General features: G+C 32.6%; 1 protein-coding gene across 6 annotated transcripts in view; it reads right to left on the bottom strand.

The window, feature by feature from the left end:
• Positions 1–8,844, bottom strand: part of LOC106875263 (rab GTPase-activating protein 1) — a 120,644-nt gene that overhangs the window by 84,206 nt on the left and 27,594 nt on the right. Inside the window, exon 1 of one of the 6 annotated variants that reach the window (XM_014923339.2) lies at positions 4,291–4,514. The exons of the other annotated variants lie outside the window; for them this stretch is intronic. The gene's annotated coding sequence lies outside the window, so the exon portion shown is untranslated. Of the gene's footprint in view, positions 1–4,290; positions 4,515–8,844 lie in introns of those variants that run through there. 6 annotated transcript variants of the gene reach the window in all.

Genomic DNA, 8,844 nt, shown 5'->3' on the forward strand with positions numbered 1-8,844 from the left:
AAATCTCAGGGTCAAACACTGTCTGTAGCTGGTCTTCTCTTGGAAGAGCCCTGCTTCTCACATGGACAACTGTATGTTGGCTGCTCAAGAGTGGGCAGCAAAAAAAACCTATTTGTATATGCTCCACAAGAGAAAACAAGGAACATTGTTTACAACGAGGTGTTATAATCACAACAGCAAGAAAGTATGTACATGATCACCTTCTTTTACGAAACTTCATTGACTTTCATATATTTATATTGATATACATATTTTTACGTGTGTTTGGGTGCATGTGTGTATATACATCTCTATATATAAAGATGATGCGTAGTCTAGACGGCGTTTTTAGATTTCATTATTCTCTTTAACCCGGGCAACGCCGGGTATTTCTGCTAGTTAAAAATAAAGAACATTAAGAAGAACAAAAGAAGAATAACAGGAAAAAAATTATTTTATTGATATATGATAATGGAGGCCAAAGTCCAACCTGCAAGAACTTAAAACATAACCAAATACCACAAACAGCTAAGCCAGCTACCTACACTTTCTGTCACTTTACTTCTTTTAGATCATTTGATAGTAGTTTATACTATAACTACCAATAAGGCCTGTTTTTCATAAGAAAATTTTCTCATATTACTAGTAGACAGGCCAAAGAGTTGCAAAATAAATTGATCTTGGTAGGAAATTAATTCCAAAGAAGTTTTGAAGCCTAACTATATTCTCCCTTTACCAATGATAATGTAAAAGAAAGATTAACACAACTTTGTGTCTAAACTTCAGTTCCTTCAACTCTTTTGGCCTTAATTCTTTAATATTCTCAGACACTATTCATTATCATTCCTGTTCTCTCTCTCTCAATAGAAAGTGCCAAAATTTCTGTACAGACTATCAAACTGCCAACAACAACAAAAGTTAAGAGACTTCTATACAGGAGCTTGCTTTGCAAGAAATATCAGCCAAATCTCCCTCAAATCATGTCCTACTGCCTTAAAATAGAATGGCACATTGGATAATGTAGGGCTAGATACACCTGAGTGAAAAAAAGACAGAACAGCTGGAACACATTTGATGGGAGATCACCTGGAACAAGTGAACTGGTATTAAACTACAACAATCTAGCTAATTTTCACCAATGTATTTTTCCTGCTTCTTGTTTTATTATATTAACCAGCTTAAAAACTTGATTTAAAAGTAATTAATCATGCATAACTATGAAATCAAAAATATATTGGTATGCTAGCAATAGTTCGTCATCGTCATCATCCTTTATCTTAATACTTCAAAGACTGAATACATCTATTTCAATCACAATGGCTCAATGAGAACAATTAAACAAAATCTCCTAAAATCTGTGAACTCTTTTGCATACTTTAGGAGCAACATCACATCAATAGATAAAAAATGTAAATCACTGATATCATCAGAGCACATTGCCGGAGGGCCAAGGAAAAACTTATTGATGCACTCTTATGGACATTAGAACATGAACATACTTAGGTCAACTATCCAATAAAAATTATATTGTGCAAACACAGGATGATGCTATACTAACCTACCAGACAATGCAAGATCATGATAGATGGTGCAATTGAAACAGGTAAACCCAAATAAGCGCAACAAGATTATCAACTGTGTCAAGAAACATTGAAACAGTTTAAGTATCAAATATCTAAAAGCCTCTGAAAAAAAGTAAAATTTCATGAAATCTACAAGTTTGGATATATTCGATAATGTTCTTATTTGGGTACATCTATTTACATTTCAAATTTATATCACATTTCAAGTTTAGATATGTCCATGTGATGTTTCAAAGTTCAATATATCCATATGGCATTTCAGGGAAAGACCTTTATGGAATAGAATAAAAAAACATAGAAAAAAAATTTAATGTTTAAGGCACTATTGAGCATACAGCTTTGTAAAATTTAGACAGCAAGTTACACATAGGTGCCAAGTAATACTCATGTATCTACCTGGTGATATTTAGGTATCGTTTAATGTTTAAGCACTCAGTGATATTGCTCATGGTAACATATCCAATTATACTTAAATACTAAATACTGTTTAGGCAGCCTCAGACATTGTTATGATAAATTTCCCTCAAAAGACATTTTAAATGCTTTTAAGCAAAACAATCTTTTTTATATTTTACTTATAAATCAATTTAGGTCAGTAGGGTACTGAAGCCAACACTTTACTGTCTCATTTGATATCTCTTTGTTGTAAGTTCAAATTCTGCTGGCTTCAAGTTCTGGAGACAACACAATAAGTATAATTAATATACTTGATATTGATTTTATCAACTATTTCCCCTTCTACACACCTTTTGTCGCTTAAAAAAAATCAATTATAGAACTGAATGGACTCCTTTAAAGTGAACCTGCAATTCTGAATTGTATTGAACCAGATGTTGTTGTTGTTGTTGTGTGTGTGTGTGTTTGTGCATGTGAATGTATGATGTGAAATACATAGAAACACACATTATAATAAAGTCATCAACAATAATGGAATTGAGACCATTTATAATATAGTAGTAAACTCACTGAAGGTGGACAGTGGGAGTGTTTATATGTGTGTGGGTGTGGGTGTGGTTTTAAATTACTACTATGTACTAATCCAAGTTAAAATTTACATATTGAAATAAATGACACCTTATTTAATTAAAGGTTACATTGTGCCAGGTGGTATGTTTGTGTTTTCATAGGCAGACTGCAAAAACCACTGTAAATTTACAGCGAAATCTATAAATAATTCCCTACTTGAACATATTCTATACTAAAACAGTTTTGAAGAATGACATATTTAAGCTCATCAGAGAAAACAGTTTTGGTAGTTGTGACAACAGGAATTGGTCTTGTGATGTCAACTTAGCATATGCTATCTAACAAAGAGATTCTGAATCTCTGTGTGACAATAACATAAATTACATCTTTTGAACACTGCATGGTTGTCGTTCTTAAAACTTATCAGGGCAACAACTAAAACAGACATATGTAGGAATGCTTTCACTGATAGCTAATGAAATAAACATATTTAGAGAAAACTTCAAATATATTTTACAACAAAGGAAGTTTCATTTTAATTTCTACATTCCGATAACTTATTATTTCACAAAGAAGAATGAAAATGTATAATTTGTATTGTTGATAATTAGACCTAGTCACCCTTGACTGAGCAGAGACCTATGATCAAAGGTAATCCAACAATGACCATCCACCTCTTTTTTTTCAGGCATACTATATTCCTGACTACGTTAACCAATGAATCCATCCCTTTTTATGATAGTAGGAAGGAGATCTGTTACTATTTCTAACACATAAGTCTCCCTCATTAGCTTGTATTCTGTGTTGACATGTGATAGAAGTATCAAGTAATGAAATCTAAGAAAAAAAAAAAGTAAAATTATAATAAATGAATTGATATTTTCAGACAAAGATTAAAGGTTTATAACTGATGAAATAAATAAAAAATCAGATATAGCATTACCAATATGGTTATTTTATAGTGTAAACACTGTAATATGATGTAACAAACAGTACAAGCAAGTATACACTACAGTATCTTTATATATTATCTGGTAATACAATATTTGATAATAATAATCTATAATTAATGATTACTTAGGTGTATGTCAATATACATATATGTATTGGTGTGTGTGTGTCAGTATGTATGTGTGTGAATACAAATGTACACTAAAACATACACAGCCGCATGTGTAAATCTGAAAAAAATTAACTGTAGTACTAATATTTACCTATTACAAGTAACTCACACATAGGGTTTTTTTACTAATATTCCACTATGCCTCTCATATTTATTTCTTCACCATTGTCATATTCTCTTCCCAATATACCAAAGTTCAATGCCATTCAGTGGTACCTTTACACAACATTAGCATACATTAAATAACAGACTGTACAAGATCAGCAGCAATTTGTAACTAATACAATTTGTAACTAATAAAACATGAAATAACAATAACAAAGACGTTAATTTTATCAGGAAGACTGAACAAAATACACTGTCAAATTAATGTTTTTAAATATTCTCTTTTGATAAAATATATACCATTTTCTGTGAAATCATTATATGGCAGAGTCAAGTTAAGAACATATGAAAAATAAACCATTTCCAAGTAATCTTTTCTCTTTAGTACAATACATTTCTCTAGCAATTTTATTTTCTAAAATGTACCATTTTAGTTTAAAAGTGATAAGAAGATAATTAACAAAAATACAGAACAAGGAAGTAACGCTACAAGACAGTACACAAAACACTAACTAATATTGTGGAAAATATTACTTGATGCCATTTCTGACTCTCATCTGTGGAATGGTTGAAATACACAAGAATGGCACATTTTGCGTGAAGACCAAGATATCAATGATGTTCAGAAATGTCCACTATGATACAGCAAGCATTTCTATATGGCAGCTTAAGAATATGAGACTGTTTGTGGCAATCTGTAGAGTAGCAGCAGAAAGTTAAATAGGCTCACTATTTCCATACACTAACTGCTACTACTGCTGCTACTGCTGCTGCTGCTGCAGTAGTATCTATCAGCTACACAACAGTGTGAAACTAGAAGAAGCAGCCATAATATAATCGAGCAGGTGATTATTATCTGCTGCATTTACAACTGCAGAGAAATTGTACATGATCAAGTGCTATGTACATTGTTGAAGATCCAGTACAATTTCCTCACAAATAGCAAATAATGGACATACTTGTCTGTTTACACCAGAAGAATGTCAAACGTGAAAACACAAAAAAGCATTACTGAGTGCAACAATTAAAATGACATGAGAAATACATATGGAAACATCAACAACAATAGGATGAGAGAAACATAATATTTATAGACAATCAATCAAAGTGGATAATCAGAACGATATATCATGTAATCATACAAACATACATCATCAGCATATAGATATTTGTAGAGTGAAATGAAAATTAATTTAGATGAAGAAATAATGAAACACTTATAAATGAGAAGATAAAAAAACCCCAGCTAAATATGATCTTTTTTTTTTATATGTAATTTTAAAGAATTAAGACTTGCTATAATAGGGTACACTGAGATAAAGTATAGCTAGATAAAACTTTGAAGCGCAAGGCAGATTAAGAGGGAACCTGCATGTGGTTGCTCACCCTCCAAGAAAAAAAAAGCCACTAAATTTCCCTCAAAACACATCTTAATGTATAAACATGATTAATAGGAGTAGACACTTAAGTAATAGAAACCTTGACTTCATAGTCTGTTTATGTTTGTCTATCTTTCCTAGAACTAATCATTTCTATTGGACACTAACATGGACAACAATAAAAAATAAATGAATAAGTAAACAAACAAACCTTGTATTGTAAATTGAATAATCCTCTATATTTATACCAGATGGATGGAAGTAATCATACAGTATCTATTGATATTTAATTAACATTTATAATAAACAAAGTGTTATATTTTGATATTTAAATGAATTTTCTGGATACAATTTTAGAAGGTTATATCTAAACATATATTTATAGATAACAAACACATTGCCATGTTACCTACAGACTAGACCATATATCAGAAAACTACCTTTCTAAAATAGTTCCTAATGAGCAATGATTAGATTAAATAAATTTCTCAAGTTCAAGTAAAAAAAAATAGGTTAGGTTAGTGTTTTATAGATCCTGAGATAAGCTAATGACTAGCAAACAAAGCTCTCCCTTTCAAAGTAAAGGAAAATATGGCAGACAAAAGCACTTGCAAAAGTAAACATATTTCAGGTATAACAACATGAATGTAATACATTTTAAACTTAACAGAATCTAAATTTCAATAATTCACACAAACGACTCATGGACAATAACTATCTTTTGACTGTTGGGTATCACTTCTAACAAACAAATCAAATACAACTAAAACATAAGAGTGTCATCAGGTTCCTTAATATCCAAATGAGATTTTAAAAACTTGCATCTTTGCTGTATTGAAAAGACAGGATGTGAACTACACATGAAAAATTCTCTATGATGGTGAAACATGAGTAATATAGAAAAATTTACAACAAAAAGTTCTGAGGATTTCAACTAGTTAGAAGGAAGGCCCTTTATTCTAGGATAACTGAGTATCATCGATTGAAATGACTCCATGATATTACTAGTGTATTACAGGGACTTACTTCAGTCAACTTAAAACCCTGTGGAACTTGAAGCTGAAAATAGTAAAGTATTGTGTTAGAACTATATCCTACAAAATAATAATAGCCATTGTGGTCTACTACCACATATGCATCAGCATCATTGTTGATAGAATATTGTATAATATTTCAAAGTTCAAATCACATAAAATTCAAATTGGATATCTCATAATCACAGGTTGACCAAAGTCTAGTGAGTAAAATTTAGTATATGGAGAATATGCAGAAGCCAATTTGAAGAACCATTCTTATTTGTGGTAGGTAGACTAAATCTATTACTCAATTTAACAAGTTCACTTGATCCTCAGGTACCTTTATCAGAAGATATGTCACTGTTAAAGCGTACCTTCCTCCTTTTCTCTCACCAGTCTTGAAAACTCTGTTAAAGGTGGTGTGCTACCATTCTTCTTCTAAATAAGTCATAATAAAAAATAAATGTCTCAGAAATGTATTGCTTGTTTAGGCTTGATCAACCCTGATCCAGTATATTTCAGATCACAGGGTTCCAACTGTGACTTTTATAATTTATACAGACATAGTGTATCTAAGAAGACAAAAATCTAATGTATTTTTTAAAGCAGTGGATTGTAATTGTAAAATATTTGACAACTATTTCTAGTAGATCAAGTGACTACTTTGGTAAATGACAAACAGTGAGTCAACAAAAGAGCATTTAGCCAATGATAGAGCTTCTACATAGTCACTCAATATGCTAGAAATAGCACCCAACTGTCTCTTATAACACATCCTACCATATAAAAAACTGAGGACAAACACACTAATAGTTTCAAATTTTGGCACGAGGCCAGCAATTTCAGGGGAGGGGTAAGTTTATTACATTGACCCCAGTGTTCAACTGGTACTTATTTTATCAACCCTGAAAGGATAAAAGGCAAAGTCGACCTTGGCAGAATTTGAACTCAGAACATAAAAATGGATGAAATGTCAATAAGTATTTTGCCCAGCATGCTAACAATTCTAAGGTGGTGCAAGCTCACCACCTTAGAATAAAAACAATAATAAGGATCACCTTCATCATAGACATGAAGTTGAAGATTTATAGAATTTGTGAAATATGCAAAATAGTCTCAAGAAGAAATTGAAACTGAGAACTTACAATCATATCATAGCAATAACAGCAATTATAGTAATTGCTTATAGAATGAAATTTCCTGAAATACAGGAGATATTGGAGAAGGCGAATGCAAACAAATCTTATCTGCACTAAGAAGTGTTTTACTGATAACTTCCTTGGAAAATTTATGGAGAAAAATGTTAAAGTGTGACACTCAGGCTTTTCTAAAGTTCACAAGTTGAAAGTGGTTCCAACTATAGACCAAAGCTGAAATGTAACAGCTAGTTAGATCTGCTTGTTTGGAACTGACCTGAAGCAACACAATAACATAATACCAGTTAGGTCTGGTATTGATCAAAACTGACCTGAAGATACATAACAATACACAGCCAGTTAGATTTATTCAGTCAGAGCTGCTCTAGGCCTACATAACCACATAATGCCTGGTCTGCTTGGTCATAGATGACCTGGGGGCTACATGACAACATATTCCCAGTCATAAAGATAGCAATACTGATTCTTTAACATAACCACTACAACCAGGATAAAAAGCTGGATTTTAACACAGTTCAGTGGAAATGTACTCTACAGGATTCAACCAATAAAGAAATTGATGGTGGCAGTATTTAACTTTTTCAGTGCACAGTAGAGTAGGCATAAAGGCAAGACTACTGATACTTTACTTGTACGTCTCTTTTATGTTCTGAGTTCATCTCCTATATACATGTGTGTGTGTGTGTGCGTGTGCGTGTGTGTGTGTGTGCAGGAGCGCATGAAAATGTACATATATTTGACTGCATATAACATCATCCTCATTTTATGTCCATTTTACTATACTGGTATGGGTTAGGTGGACCTCACATCAACTCATTACTCATCACACTTTGCACTATCTGTCACACACAGCAACACTGAAAACTAGCCAACTTTGTTCTTGTGCATACTCTACAATGGTGGAATTTTTTCATACCACCAGCACTAAGGTTCTTGCCTGTAGCTAGACTAACGACTATCTTTTACTTGTATTAGTTCTTATTAACAATTACTGTTCTATTAAATGGATAACATCTACTTCATAGTTTCTACAGCTTCATGCCCCTCCTATCAGTAACCACTTGACAGTGTACACCAGTTGCATTTTGTTATGTCATCAATACTACAGAAGTTGTTGACAGCAAGATTAAAGGGTCTCCTCTGCATTTTATTAGTTCTTATTTTGAGTTACTGCCCTTAAGGATGGATAACCTGCAATGCATCTGAGCTGTCCATATATATCATCATCATCATCATCATCATCATCATCATCATCATCGTTTAACGTCCGCTTTCCATGCTAGCATGGGTTGGACGATTTGACTGAGGACTGGTGAAACCGGATGGCAACACCAGGCTCCAATCTAATTTGGCAGAGTTTCTACAGCTGGATGCCCTTCCTAACGCCAACCACTCAGAGAGAAACTGAGATGCAACCGGATAAATTCAAATCTCTTTCATGGATATATAATTATGAACAGAAGTCATCGTACTGTGGTGGCTACATCGTGGTATGTTGATTCTTGTTTATTTTTATGTGTCTCGACCATACATGTA

This window comes from Octopus bimaculoides, chromosome 2 (genome assembly GCF_001194135.2).
Source record: "Octopus bimaculoides isolate UCB-OBI-ISO-001 chromosome 2, ASM119413v2, whole genome shotgun sequence".
NCBI classification, from domain to species: Eukaryota; Metazoa; Mollusca; class Cephalopoda; order Octopoda; family Octopodidae; genus Octopus; species Octopus bimaculoides.